We start from the raw sequence: 15,275 nt of genomic DNA on the forward strand, positions 1-15,275 counted from the left end.
GTGTACACACATTCAAACTTTCTATAAATATATAAACTCCACCCGGCAGGCCAACATCTTTTCACATTATGTATATATTAACTTAACAGAGATGGTACTTGACTATGAAATAAAAGTATCTTTGCTGAATGTACCTCCCTTTATTGTGTATTTGTAAAGCGCACTATCACCCGCAAGGGTATCCAGGCATAGAGCAGGTGTGTGTGCCTAGCCTTGCCTACGGTAGGTTAGTTAATTGAAAAGCCAGGCCTTCAGCTTCTTGTGGAATTTGAGAAGATAGGAGGATGCTCTGATGTGTAGTGGAATGCCATTCCATGATTTAGGAGCAGTGTAAGAGACAGTTTTTCTCCTGATCTAGTTCTGTGTATGCATGGGTTGTGTGCGAGTATGAGTCCGGCGGAGCGAGAGGGCCACAACAACTCATATTGGTTGATGCCATCTGTTGTGAGAAATTTTGCTCGGCTCAGATGATTTACAACCAGGTAGAGTAGAGGGATGCTCTCTTTATTATGATCAGTATGACTTTTGGAGAACCAAGTTGATCTTCATTATGGAAGGGATGTTTACTTATTCCTCTATAATTCAATATGAATGCATTAGCTTGAGGGCGGCACGTTGGGTCCAGTTCTAAATATTGCTTAGTAGGATAAATCCCTATGGACCTTGTAGGGGAATGTGGTGTGTTTGAAAAACAACATACATATTTGTGAGCTGATGCCATTTTCCTTTAGGACAAGTATTATTATTTATTCAGATGTAACTGCATAGGAATGCGTTGAGGTTATGGTAAGCCGTTTGGTGCCATCTCTTGAAACAATTTGGATCGCTTCAGACAGTTTACATCCAGGTATTGCGGTTCTTTTATTAAAATTAATGTACATTTTGAGAGTAGCACAGTTGGCCCATGTGTTAGTGGAAAGCTTCTTAGTTCAGACTAAGGGCCTCATTACGACATTGGCATTCCGAACCGCCACACTCAAGGTGGTCCGACCGCGACATTACGACCCTGGCAGTCAATACCGCCGCCCCCGCCAGGAACATGGTTCCCGACTGGCTGACGGAGGTCTTATTCATGCTCAGCCACAGCTGTGCTGATCATGAGTCCACTTTCTGCCAGCCTTTTCATGGCGGGATCCCTCTATGAAAAGGCTGGTAGAAACCTACTGCTGGGGACCAGAGGGGGCCCCCTGCACTGTCCATGACCATGGTGTGGGCAGTGCAGAGGCCCCCTGCCCAGCACCCTCGGAATGCGTACTGTCGACTATGGCAGTGCACATTCCAAGGGTGCTGAGTGGGCACCCTCTGTCCCGCTGCACGGTTTCTACTGGGCTAACCGGCGGAAACCTCTGATATCAGAGGTTTCCAACGGTCAACCCAGTGGAAACCTTATAATTGGGCCGGGGGGGAGACCGCCAGCTCCACGACAGTCTCCTCTTTACAGGTCTCGTGGACTGGGTTTCAGACCGCCAGACTCTTAATGAGGCCCTAAATCCCAATAGACGTAACAGTGGTACGTGCTGTGAATGAAAAACAACATGCTCGTAGTATGGCAATGCAAAGTCTGATAAAATGGAGTTGGCTGAATTACTCAAGGGTCATCAAATTAAATGTTTTTTTATACAAAAGTTTGCTTGCAAATAAGATGCTGCTCAAATAAGATGCTAATATCTGCAAATAAGGTGCTAGCAGAATAACAGGCTAACTTCGGCCCGTGAATTAGATGCAGGCAGAATAGAAGACTAACATGGGGCTCATGCATGTCATGGTAATCCCAGTTAATGCCTGAACATGAGGATTGACCCACAGACCAGGAGTTGAGGACCTTGGGAGGCAACACGAGCAGCCCAAGTGCCTACCAGCCTTCGACCAGACCATGCTGGTGCCAGGATCCCACCAAGTTCCTAGAGGCACAAGGCTTCATGAGGTGAACCGTTGTATGCGCACCTGGTCGCATAGTTTGATGCAGCACCCTGAGGTGCATGGCATTATAAAGGAGGGAAAAGGAACCCTTGCGCCATTGCCTAAATACAGGGAGTGCAGAATTATTAGGCAAATGAGTATTTTGACCACATCATCCTCTTTATGCATGTTGTCTTACTCCAAGCTGTATAGGCTCGAAAGCCTACTACCAATTAAGCATATTAGATGATGTGCATCTCTGTAATGAGAAGGGGTGTGGTCTAATGACATCAACACCCTATATCAGGTGTGCATAATTATTAGGCAACTTCCTTTCCTTTGGCAAAATGGGTCAAAAGAAGGACTTGACAGGCTCAGAAAAGTCAAAAATAGTGAGATATCTTGCAGAGGGATGCAGCACTCTTAAAATTGCAAAGCTTCTGAAGCGTGATCATCGAACAATCAAGCGTTTCATTCAAAATAGTCAACAGGGTCGCAAGAAGCGTGTGGAAAAACCAAGGCGCAAAATAACTGCCCATGAACTGAGAAAAGTCAAGAGTGCAGCTGCCACGATGCCACTTGCCACCAGTTTGGCCATATTTCTGAGCTGCAACATCACTGGAGTGCCCAAAAGCACAAGGTGTTCAATACTCAGAGACATGGCCAAGGTAAGAAAGGCTGAAAGACGACCACCACTGAACAAGACACACAAGCTGAAACGTCAAGACTGGGCCAAGAAATATCTCAAGACTGATTTTTCTAAGGTTTTATGGACTGATGAAATGAGAGTGAGTCTTGATGGGCCAGATGGATGGGCCCGTGGCTGGATTGGTAAAGGGCAGAGAGCTCCAGTCCGACTCAGACGCCAGCAAGGTGGATAAGGAGTACTGGTTTGGGCTGGTATCATCAAAGATGAGCTTGTGGGGCCTTTTCGGGTTGAGGATGGAGTCAAGCTCAACTCCCAGTCCTACTGCCAGTTCCTGGAAGACCCCTTCTTCAAGCAGTGGTACAGGAAGAAGTCTGCATCCTTCAAGAAAAACATGATTTTCATGCAGGACAATGCTCCATCACACGCGTCCAAGTACTCCACAGCGTGGCTGGCAAGAAAGGGTATAAAAGAAGGAAATCTAATGACATGGCCTCCTTGTTCACCTGATCTGAACCCCATTGAGAACCTGTGGTCCATCATCAAATGTGAGATTTACAAGGAGGGAAAACAGTACACCTCTCTGAACAGTGTCTGGGAGGCTGTGGTTGCTGCTGCACGCAATGTTGATGGTGAACAGATCAAAACACTGACAGAATCCATGGATGGCAGGCTTTTGAGTGTCCTTGCAAAGAAAGGTGGCTATATTGGTCACTGATTTGTTTTTGTTTTGTTTTTGAATGTCAGAAATGTATATTTGTGAATGTTGAGATGTTATATTGGTTTCACTGGTAATAATAAATAATTGAAATGGGTATATATTTGTTTTTTGTTAAGTTGCCTAATAATTATGCACACCTGATATAGGGTGTTGATGTCATTAGACCACACCCCTTCTCATTACAGAGATGCACATCACCTAATATGCTTAATTGGTAGTAGGCTTTCGAGCCTATACAGCTTGGAGTAAGACAACATGCATAAAGAGGATGATGTGGTCAAAATACTCATTTGCCTAATAATTCTGCACTCCCTGTAGAGTGGAGCTATATATTGGGAAGGTGGCGAGAGCAAATTAAGGGACACTAGAAAAGCCTGTAAATTATCAGGCAGGCCAAACACTGCCCCCAACAAAGACTAATGCCTTTAAAGCAAAGAAGGTATTTCCCTAAAATAAGTCACCTCACTTTAAAGGTCCAAGACTGCTTTTATTTGACACTCCTGAAAAACATCTCTTGGGAATAAAAAAAGCCCATTCGTAGGTTTGTATATTCTTTTTTTTTTCTTGTATGACCAGAAACTGTGCCCCTATCAGAGGGAGAGGGAGGGAATGGGGAATAGACAGGAAAATTACTACCCTTTGGGATCATGAATGTAGTAGACCCTACTAAAAGACAGTAGTATATAAAATAGAAAGGAGGCCCACATTATTCCTAGAGCTAAATACTTACCTGAGTGTTCTCCTTTCCTCTGAGGGAGAGACGACGACAGCCTTGTCCGATGGGAGACACTGAGGGAAGAAGTAAAAAAAAAAGCATCACCACCTTAGGACCAAGACTAGAACTTTCCATCCCCTACCCAAGGGATGTGATGAAAACCTATATAAAGGGCAGGTAGCTTTTTATTGCTTTTTTTTTACTTAACTTTATCCAAAAAGTAATCTAGACACTACCAGAATATGAATAAATAGTCTTAAACCTAATTAGAAACCTTGCCTCTATTGTTGTCTATGACCCAACCCCCACACAGTGCCTTAAGCACTAGAATGAAACTGTCACATAGTATGTTGGCTGGGTGACACTGTGATGTAGAAGTACAAAACATAAAAACAGACGCAATGTAACAGTGGTAGACCTGAAAGACAATAATGGTTATTGAAACCAAGAAACATACCTGGAGTGCGTTCAAAGCAAACCGCTTTATGTTTCATGAAATCATTCGAATACTTGGTTTCAAAACTATTATTGTCAGGAAATACAGAGAAATCAAGATTCTTATGTGGGTGACACTTTGTATTTGATATTACAGTGATTGAACACTGAAAATATGATGCTGCTTTATCTAGCCAAAAGCCAATTAAAAACACTTAACCAAATAAAATGGCTTGCCAAGGGGGATGGTTAGCTAATTTGTCAAACGACTACAGTTATGCGAACCCTACTGTATCTTTTAAAGTTTGCTTAAGAACTGAGATTCGCTATATTCAGGGCCACTGGAATTATGTGTCAGTGTTGGCAATATTAGGAAGAAAAGGCAAATTATGCAACATAATGTGGTGCAATCCATGAGAATATTAGTTAGGGAAAAGCTGCACTCAGGTTCCATTTTAACAGCTGAATACAACTACTCACAATACAATGTGTTTTTATTCTGAGAAGAGAAGATTCTATACTATTCTATGTGTATTTATATTGCGCATGGCTACTCATAGGCATCCCAATGCTGGCAACGCAACACAGAGTCCACCGTAGTACACAGGTGCTGTTATTTGTCAAACAGGCAACTTTTAAGGAGTTTGTGGAATCTAAGTTCATTGTCAGTGAGCCTCATCGTCAGGGAAAGTATGTTCCAAAGTTTGGCCACATTTGAGCTAAAGAACCAAACTCCGCTTCTCATTCTTCTAATGGAGGAAACTCTGGGCATAGGTAGATCAGAGGGCTCTGCTGAATGTGTAGGGGGAGATCAGGTGTCTAAGGATTAATAGGCCTTTAGTACAAAGTGCCCTCTGGGCAATGCGTAGGGATTTAAATTTGACCCTCTGCTCGACAGGTACCCAGCAAAAGGCACCCAGGACCTGCCTCGCAAAGTTGCATCTGGGAGCTTTTGAGCAGAACGCGGGCTAAAGTGTTTTGCACCAACTTGCAATTTTTTTATTACAGCTTTTGGACCTCCTAGGTATAGATACAATCTTTCACCCTGGTTACATTTTACTAATTCACCTCTCTCCATCTATCCTGGATTAAATTTAGAGTATGGTATGGACCCTCTCATTAAAGCAAATGTACTCTCTCCTAAGGAATCAAAAGGATTCTTTCTATTGGCCCACAGCATTTTCTTTAACTCCATTTTCCAATTTTTCTTTCTGTTGTTAGCAAATTATATAGTTCCTTTAGTTAATTTGATAGCCATTTCCACTATATCATTACTTATGGGACGATAAAGTTTGGTAAATTTCTGTTTAATTCCGGCACGTAAAAAGAAAATTAGCCATTTTATCAGATATAAATTGTACTCCACTGTCCATTAGAATAGATGTGGGAAGGACCGCTCTTAAAAATACCCCTTCTAAGAATTTAATTACATATATGGTATTTACTTTATCCACTATGCACAATTCAATTCACCTTTAAAACATATCAATCAACACAATAATGTTTTTATCAAACAATTTCTTGCCACAGCTAGTTGAGACAACCTAAAGAGTTCAATGACTGGTTTGAAGCTTTTTACTCGTCATCAGCTGTTTCATACTTTGTGCAGCTCCTAGCAAATCTTTCTGTATCAAGGTCAATTTTTGGCCAGCAATATAAATTCTTTACATTATGCTTAATGCAAGTAATATTAGAATGACCTTCATGGCAAAGAGCAGAGGCCTCATCTCCACCCCTACCCAAAATTAGTATCTCCTCCACTGTTAGTTTGCTTCTTACTTCCCAGAAATTATTTTTTAGATCTTTCCCATCATGTTTATTCCAACCAGTAGCAATAACAGTATGGGAAGTGAGAGGTGGATTGATTGATTGGTCCATCATACATCCTCTCAAAGCTTGAAGCATGTAAGAAATAATATGACGTTTTAGACCTGTATCTGCTTGTGATTCCCACCTGTTTTTTGGCTGCATGGTGTTAGTACCTAATTTCAGGGTATCCCATTGTTAGGTTACAGGACTCTTACCGAGCGAGGGGGCGTGCTTCATTATTGGGTCATACTTCTCGCCAGGTGGAGAGGCGGTTGCAATACCCAACAGCCTCCTTGCCAAGCTCTTTGTGGAGATCTTTTCTCCTAAGTTCAAATGCCAGTATGGCTCAGTGAACTTTCCCTTTCTGTTGGTTTTCTTTTTTGAACCCAGAAGGCTGGTGTATATGGACTGTGTCAAAACACAAAAGGACATTAAAATTACCCCCTGGAAATCCTGGAAGAAGAGAGGTTTTTATTAACCTGTGCTTTCCTGCTTAAAAAGACTCTGGGTGCGGTGACTGTAGCATATTCTGAATAGGTTGAGGGGAGCATAGCCACACAAGCCTGTGGTCTGTCCTCAACGTATTAAGTATAGTATTAGCTTTAACTCTAATTTGATGTGCAAATCCCTTCAGTTTTCCTATTTAACCATTAAATATATCAGTAAAATACTTTGCTGCCACATGCAACCAAAACTTGTTATGGGTTGTTAGGGTCTAAAATGTAATCCAAAGTCATCTGATCTTTCCAACACAAAACTGGTCGTTGAATAGCAGCAATGTATAACTTACAAATGGCATGTATGTTTTCACATTTAAATGTACGTTTTCTAAAATCAAGTATATAGAATGTTTTTTCAGTGTAACCTTCTGAATTAATATCGTCAGGTTCCAAATGAGATCCTACGACTTGTACAAAATTCTTTTTCCACACTGAATGTGAAATAATTGTATATGGTGAACTAGAATCTGCTGCAGCCTGTAAAGAAATACCACCATATGGCACCCAACACAATGATTTGTCCGCTCACCATCACTGATATTTAACACCACATTTGTTTTTGGTAATTCTGTTTTTGAATTGATTTCCTCTCTAGCATCACCCTCCGATAACTGTTTCTCTGCTCTTGCAAAATGACCAGTAATACCATGTTCTAAACGTTTAGCTGCCTTCACTTGGCATTTGTCGTATCCAGCAACAACGGTAACATATTATATTAATCGATTTCCCTTAGTTAGAAATAATTCCTTTATGAATTTCTTTATTTTAACTACCAAAGTCTCCATGGCTCTTAATCAGTTCCACGATTGTTCCCTGCGCAAACCTTATCAACACACCCATAACTTTCTTGCTGATCTTGCAGGAAAGTAGCTTTGACTCAGCATTCATAGGTCAGCTTTCTTTGTTAACATAATTATTTCCTTTACACTAGTATATCACCTTCAACCCACAGCCTTTCATGTATGCTTTTATTGCTTGAATACACCACTATTTTGTCACAAATTGCTCCAGAATGCGAATTACCGGATCTGCACATAGACGCTAAGTTTCTTAAAGATAAATGCACTGCATGATCTTGCATAATGGCTCTTTGTGTCAAAGGAGGATTCGCACTACATCAAAGACCACACACAATCTGATTTCCAAAGATGCAAAGACAAAAGATGGTGAGGTGCGTCACGTAGAATGCAGTAGCAACAATGGTCGATAAGGTAACTATTACCTCATATAGGGGGTCATTCTGACCCTGGCGGTCTTGGACCGCCAGGGCAAGAATGACGGAAGCACCGCCAACAGGCTGGAGGTGCTTCATCTCCCATTCTGACCGCGGCGGTAAAGCCGCGGTTGCACCGCCGGGGCCGGCGGTGTCCCGCCGATTTCCCCCCGGCAGTGATAATCCGCCAGGGCAGCGCTACACCGCCAGGAAGAGGCTGGCAGTAAGGGGTGTCCTGGGGCCCCTGGGGGCCCCTGCACTGCCCATGCCAGTGGCATGGGCAGTGCAGGGGCCCCCTAACAGGGCCCCGGCCTGCTTTTCACTGTCTGCATGGCAGACAGTGAAAAGCGCGACGGGTGCAACTGCACCCGCCGCACGGCCACATCACCGCCGGCTCCATTTGGAGCCGGCTCCTGTGTTGCGGCCTCATTCCCGCTGGGCCGCCAAGGTCAGAATGACCGCCTTAATCTTTAACAGAAATGTGTCCAGGAAAAATGATTACTTTGAGATGAATCAGTATACTGATTCTGACCTGTGATAGCCTTTGTTGTTCCATAATTTTCCTATAAACTAAAGCTTCCTCTGATATAACCAATGCTGTGATAAGTAGCCAAGACTTAGGGCCTGATTACAACTTTGGCAGAGGGTGTTAATCCGTCCCAAATATGACTGATATACCACCAGCCGTATTACAAGTCCATTATATCCTATGGAACTCGTAATACAGTGGGTGGAATATCCATCACATTTGGGACGGATTAACACACTCCGCCAAAGTTGTAATCAGGCCAATAGACTGTATAATACAGAAAATAACCTGAGTTTCGGAGGTTGCAATGACACTTGCAGCCAATTTCTGTAATGATGAATCCCACAATTGTTTAAGTAACCAAATCCTTTTATCAAAGACATCCTCCATCCCAGGTCCTCAGCGGCTCAGCACCAGTCATGATCTTCCCAACATTCCAATACCACTAGCTTATAAACATGGAACACAGAACTACTGCATAAAGAGCATTCTACACATTCCACATAACACTAATAATATGAAAATATACAATATTACATTAGTCCCTGTACCTGCTGACATTGGAGTCAATGGTTGCAGTGCTGCGCTGCTCTAGATTTGATAGTTTTTTTGCATCAATAGTTTTTCAGGAGGAGTCTACTAGAGACTGTCATCATTGTGTTCGGAAGCTGTTTTAACTTTCTGGTGCAGTTTCCAAAGGCTGTGATACAGGAAATAGAACATAGAGGATGTCTGAACTGTCCTTGCTGCCATGTGTTTAGATCATTGATTACCCTGTTGTCATCTGACCTGATATTCCTGCAGTCCTCTGTCCTGAACTCTGAGGGCGCCAACTGCAACCGTTCTGATTTTCAGGAATCTTGACAATCCTGTATCCTGATCTGACATATGTACTACTTCTGTCCTTATTTCCAAAGGACCATGCTGTAATCTTTTCCAAGGGACTATGGGGTCCTCTGTCCTGCTTTCTGAATGGCCTGCTTATTCTATGCCTGCTCTATTGAGGACACTTGTGTATTTCTCTTTGGGGACCTGTCACTCTGATTGCCAAATATTTTGTACAGCATTATGCACTTTCTCACCTAATCACTTGCACTGTGTTGCTACACAATTTTGAGAGCACCTATTTTTTACTATGTTACTTGAATCCAACTTAATATATATTTGATGAGAAATATCTGATGTCAATAAATTTGTTAAAAAATTGAAACTTGATACATGTGGAATAATGTATAGCGTCCACTGTGGAAGTCTAAGGTATACTTCCCCCTTCAGAACCAGTTGTTTTTTATATACTGTTTACTTCAAACAGGTCCTAGGGTTACTGGTAGCCCCTCATACCTCTGTAAATACTACATGCATGGCTGACATGGATCCAATCATGTTCTTGACTATCCAATCCGTATTTGTATAGCGCAGCTTATCACCCCGAGGGCTCTGGGGGTTGATGCTGCGTGCTGACTACCTCTCATCGAAAAGCCAGGTCTTGGGCTTCTTCCTGAAATCTGGAATGGAGTGAGTGGTTTGAAAGTTGAGGGCAAGGTTGTTCCAAGCTTTGGTGGTGAGGTACGAGGGGTGGTCTCCGCAGCGACTCCTGTTGATGCGTGGAACCTGTGCGAGTGTGAGGGATGTCAATCTGAGTTTTCTTGCTGGTTGGTGGAAAGTCAGCTGGTGGTTGATGCATTTGGGTCCAATGTTGAGGGCTTTGAAGGTGAGGGTCAGGACCTGGAATTGACATCTCTTGTGCACTGGCAACCAGTGTAGAGTTCTGAAGTGTGGGGTGATACTGGTGCGTTTAGGAAAATCTATGATGAGTCTTGCTGTGGAGTGCTGTATAGTCTGGAGGCGATTTACGAGGTGGTTGGTGGTTCCAACGGTGTGTGTTCCCGTAGTCAAGACTGCTTGTGATTAGGGCCTGGGCTACCATTCTCTGAGGGTCAACGGGGATCCATCTGAAAATCTTGCGTAGAATGCAGAGGAGTAAGAAGCAGGAGGCAGCAACTGTGTTTATCTGCTGCTTGAAGGTGAGTTTGCTGTCGATGATGATGACTAGGTTGCGATTCTTTGGTGTAGGGGGCTGTCCTGTGGCAGTGGGCCACCAAGTGTCGTCCCAGAGGGATGGGTTGTTTCAGAAAACGATTACCTCTGTCTTGTCTATACAGCCACGTTGTTCATGGCATTGTGGAAGTTGGCTTTCTGGGTGGCGTGTGTGGCGAGTGATAGGGTGAGTTGAGTGTCGTTGGCGTGGGAGAAAACTTTGAGTCCGTGGCTGCGTACAATGTCTGCAAGAGGCGTCATGTAGGTGTTGAAGAGGGTGGGGTTGAGCAAAGAACCTAGGGAACACCACAGATTATGTTCTTATGCTCTGAGGTGTAGGGTGATCGGTGGATGCTTTGTGTGCTATAGAAACTATTTAATATTTTGACTGGGTGAACGATTTAGTAACTTTGAACCATTTTGAAGTGGCGAACATCATCCTGCTGTGCCAGTTGTGACTGAATAAAACATTTTACATTATTCCTGATGTGGTTCTCAACTTCAAGGATATTCAGATTGAAAACAGGATTGTGCAGAAGCTCAGCAACCCAAACATGCGTGATACTGTAGGGAGATGAGTAAGTGTTTGACCTTTTTATGTGGAATTGTATTGTATTGTATTGTAATAGTATTTATATAGCGCTTACTACCCCTGACAAGGCGCTGAAGCGCTTTTTGGCGAGTAGCACGCTACTCCGGAACCCAACAAGAATTAGTGATGGATTAGTATTGGGAAATATGAGTACAGTTTTAGTATTATTACGAGTTAATTTGAGCCGCGGATATGAGAGTTTGTTAGTTAGATTGACTGGAGTAATGGAGGGGTGGAGGAGGAAAGAAATCCAGAAGTGTTAATTGGGAGTATATCCCTCATTTACTCATCCCAAAGACTTGGGATAAGTAAAGGGGGATGGAGGAGGGAAGAGTCTGTGGAAGGGTTAGAGAGATCATAGTAGCAGGGTGAGATAAATGAGGGGGAATTTAGTAAGGTTGTTTGGGAGGTCATGGTAGTAGAGTGAGGTTTGGTGAGTTAGATGTGGAAGCGGAGGGAAGAGCTTAGGCAGAGTTATTTAGGAGATGAAAGTAGTAGAATGGATTTGGGATGAGTCAGAGTGGGAATGGAGGATAGATTTATAGGGACATGACATATGATGATGGGTAGATAAGTGTGATAAGATGATAGCAGGGGTTCATAGATGTCTAGTATAACAACCCATCCAGGAGCCATGCAGTGACCCACAAACATGCCAGGCACAGAACAACATATATATATATATATATATATATATATATATATATATATATATACATACACACATACACACACACACACATACATACACACATGAATACACACACATATGCGCACATATATGTACATACGATGCATAATTAGAACCATGGGTAAATATACTTAGTCAAACAGGTTTAAAGAGTGTGTGTGTATTTTATTGTTATGACATAGTAGCAATACATATTTTCTAAAGAACTATACATAACTAGAAATAGACACATAATCAGAAAAAATATGTGTCAACATAGGCATATGCAGTCCATAGTTGTTTGAATATGGTGGTTATGAAGGAAAGAGCCAACTCCTGAGTAGTTTCCTGAAGACAAGAAAGTTATCTGTGGCTCCTATAGTTGGGAGTAATGAATTCCATAGTTTGGCTGCTTGAACGGAGAAGGATGTACCACCTATAGTCTTTTTCTTGTATGGTGGTGTTCTAAGGCGAGGAGACTTACCTTTTACCTTCCTAAGGTTCCTAGAGGCTAGTTTGCATTTGCTATTCAGCTTTTCACAGCCATTTGTTTCAGCCTTGTATAGGTGTGAAATGTCCCCTCCTAGCAAACAAAAGGCTGACCTAAATGGGCAGAGAACTCCAGTGAACCCCACAAAATGTGCACAGCAGGGACTGTAGGCATCCCTTTTGACATTAGTATTAAAGGTCCTGCTTGAGTGTCAAATCCTGCTTGATATGTCTGCTAGATTCACTATTACTCAGGGTACACTTGAAAGGAGAGAGAACATGATGCCAAGCAGTTTTCGTGGATCCACTGTCTGGTTACTGAAGACCTCTGCTTTTGTGCTACCAGCCATCTGTCTCTGTGTTTTACATATAATTCTTGTGGCACACTTGAAAAGGGAGAGAGCAGGGTGCCAAGATAATTCTTGTGGACCCTCTGTCTGACTGCTTACGTTTTCTGCTTTTGTCCTAGCATACTTCTGTCCCTGGGTTTATTGTGGGAACAGTGACTGCCTCAAACTGGGTTATAATATTAGATATGGTAGGGTACATGTATACCCATAGTCCCCACACACACATCCAGCCATCAGAGCCCACGTTAACTGGCCAAAGACTTTCCCCATCTTGAAAATGCTCAAAGTGTGTGGAGTTAGTCTGCAAACTTTTACTTCATTGGGTAGGGTATGCCCAAGGGTCATTCCTACCCACTAGCTAGTGCCAGGTGTGAATGTGGTCTGAGAAAAGGCCTCTTTGTGACATGGTTAGCCCCCACTTTTTGCCTGATGTGTGATGTAGCCTAGAAAGTGTAGTGCCCATGCCCCTACTAACCAGGCTTCATGGGCCAAAGCTCTTTCCCTAAAACTGTTGTGATGCATTGGTACAATTGGATACACCTTTAGCTCCCACTATAAGTCCCTAGTAAAAGATACTTAGGTACCCAGGACATGGGGTACTAAGGGTAAGCCCTTGAGGGCATCACCACTGATTGTGCCATCCTGTACGGCCATGATTCCAGATGGACCCAGCACTGCCTTTGCAGGCTGGCTGTTCTGGTGCAAGCCTAAAACACATAATCGACATGGCACACTGCCTGTATTCCCAGTTCACCATACACTGCATACACTATGGATAACACACCCCTCTGGCAGGCCTTCCAGCCCTAAGGTAAGGTGCACCATACTGTATGTGTGGTCATAGTTGCACGAGCAATATGCCTCCACTGTGGCCCTACCAAACCTGGGACATAGTGAGTGAACAGAGCAGCTATTTTAATACAAAATGCGCCAAACCCTGCCTGCTGCACCCAGGATCAGACAATCGCCATTAAGGAGTTGCTGGACAACTGAAAAAACACTAACGAACCCGAGATCCTCAAGGCTCCGAAAATCGCCATAGAACTCCCTCCAGAGTGGAGGTACCAATTTTTAACAGCAAAAAGCCAGCAAGCCAGTGACGGTCATTCCACTGACCAGCCGCTAACTCCTAAACCAGAAGCCGCAGCTGGACCAAACAACGCACCGATGACCGTGAGGACAAACCCTGCAAGTGACCCAAGCTTGGTTGCACTGCGCCCTCCAGTAGTCAAACTGTACCAATACCCTGGGTAATGGTCAGCTAATGTTGGACACCAGGAAAACCAGTCCGCCCGGGGCTGAAAAAGGACCAGGAGGAAGCCCCAGCCGAGGGACGGCAGGAAGACCCTGGACCTCCCACCAGAGTGTCCCCGTTGTCCTGCAAACGACCCTTGAACCAATTTACTTCCTGCTTCTGAGGGCATCCTTGTGCACAGCTCCTGGCTCACTGATTTGTTCTGCACCCGGCCGCCCACTGCCCTGCACTGAAAGGTCCCCCCACCCTTTGCGACTTCGACACTCTAAGGGAATCCCAAGGAACCATCTTTAACATTACCTGTTCAGTGCTTTTTTTGCAAGTGGTCCCCTGCAGTGGCCCTGCACCAGCTCCGGAGACCTTTCATCACTGCTCCCGCCAGAACCAGGAGCCACCGGAACGTCTCCATTTGGCACGGTGTTCCAGACGACGACCTCGACCAACCTGCAAAAGAACTTGGTAAACCAACTGTACGATTTTATATGTATTTTTAAAGGTGACCTTCAATTGATTCCTCTTGTGCGTGATTACACACAAGACTATTTTTATTAAACTTCAAAAATTCATATCTCAAAAAGTACTTAACCAATTTGGATAATCCTGGTCTTAAAAATTACATAAAAATCTGAAGTATTTTTTGTAAAATAGTCTCGGGCAATTCCTATGTGTGAGTTGCAAGATTGATGCAGTGAGTACAACAAATGGTTTGCACTTCTCCAAGATTGGCCTAACTGCTCGACCAAGCTGCCTTAAAAATAAGAGCATAAGGTGATCTAGTTTTTACTCCTGTAAACCAATGTGTGGTTGCCTGGACTCCCTGCACATTGTGCTTAGCTTTGCACACTACATAGAGGGCCAGATTCCTAAACGTGGCCTCTCCAGCACCCACTTCAGAACATCTCCTGGACCTGGAGAAGATCAGAAGAGGACTGGACTTGCTGTCTGTGACCGGAGAGTAGCCCTGAAGGGCGGGACCGGTTTCCTCTTGTACCCAGGAAAAAGAAGTGGCCTTCAAGGGCCATAAGGCTGACCTCCTGTTAAAGGTGCAGGGATACAACAAGCTACAGTAGGCCTTTTCCTGCACGTGCCCAGCTGGCCAGTGTCAGCTGGACCCTTCTGTTAACCTCTACCTGACACCCTGTTAATCTCGAAGTGCCTGCCCTGAGGTACTCGGATGCCTTAGAAGTGTACTGCTGAGGTGGAGTGGGACTTGAAGGACTAAATCAAAAGGTAAAATGTTTGACCAGGACAAACCTGGCTGGTGTATCCAACCTGTTGTATCACGGTTAGTGTCAGATTGCACCTGGGTCCCAGTCTACCGCAACATTGACTATCACTGGCACTTTGTGCTTTTTGGTGCTATTCCTATTTAAAACTGAAAAAATTATGTCTCCAGCCCCCCCTTATTGAATGTT

The 15,275-nt window shown here is 43.7% G+C and overlaps 1 protein-coding gene across 1 annotated transcript in view; it reads right to left on the minus strand.

Annotated features, from left to right (window-relative positions):
- Positions 1-14,292, minus strand: part of SPATA2L (spermatogenesis associated 2 like) — a 94,231-nt gene extending 79,939 nt beyond the window's left edge. Inside the window, exons 1-2 of the mRNA XM_069218555.1 lie at positions 14,161-14,292; positions 3,997-4,055 (exon numbers count right to left, since the gene is read on the minus strand). The gene's annotated coding sequence lies outside the window, so the exon portion shown is untranslated. The remainder of the gene's footprint in view (positions 1-3,996; positions 4,056-14,160) is intronic.
- Positions 14,293-15,275: the final 983 nt, after the last annotated feature.

This window comes from Pleurodeles waltl, chromosome 12, assembly GCF_031143425.1.
Source record: "Pleurodeles waltl isolate 20211129_DDA chromosome 12, aPleWal1.hap1.20221129, whole genome shotgun sequence".
Lineage (NCBI taxonomy): Eukaryota > Metazoa > Chordata > Amphibia > Caudata > Salamandridae > Pleurodeles > Pleurodeles waltl.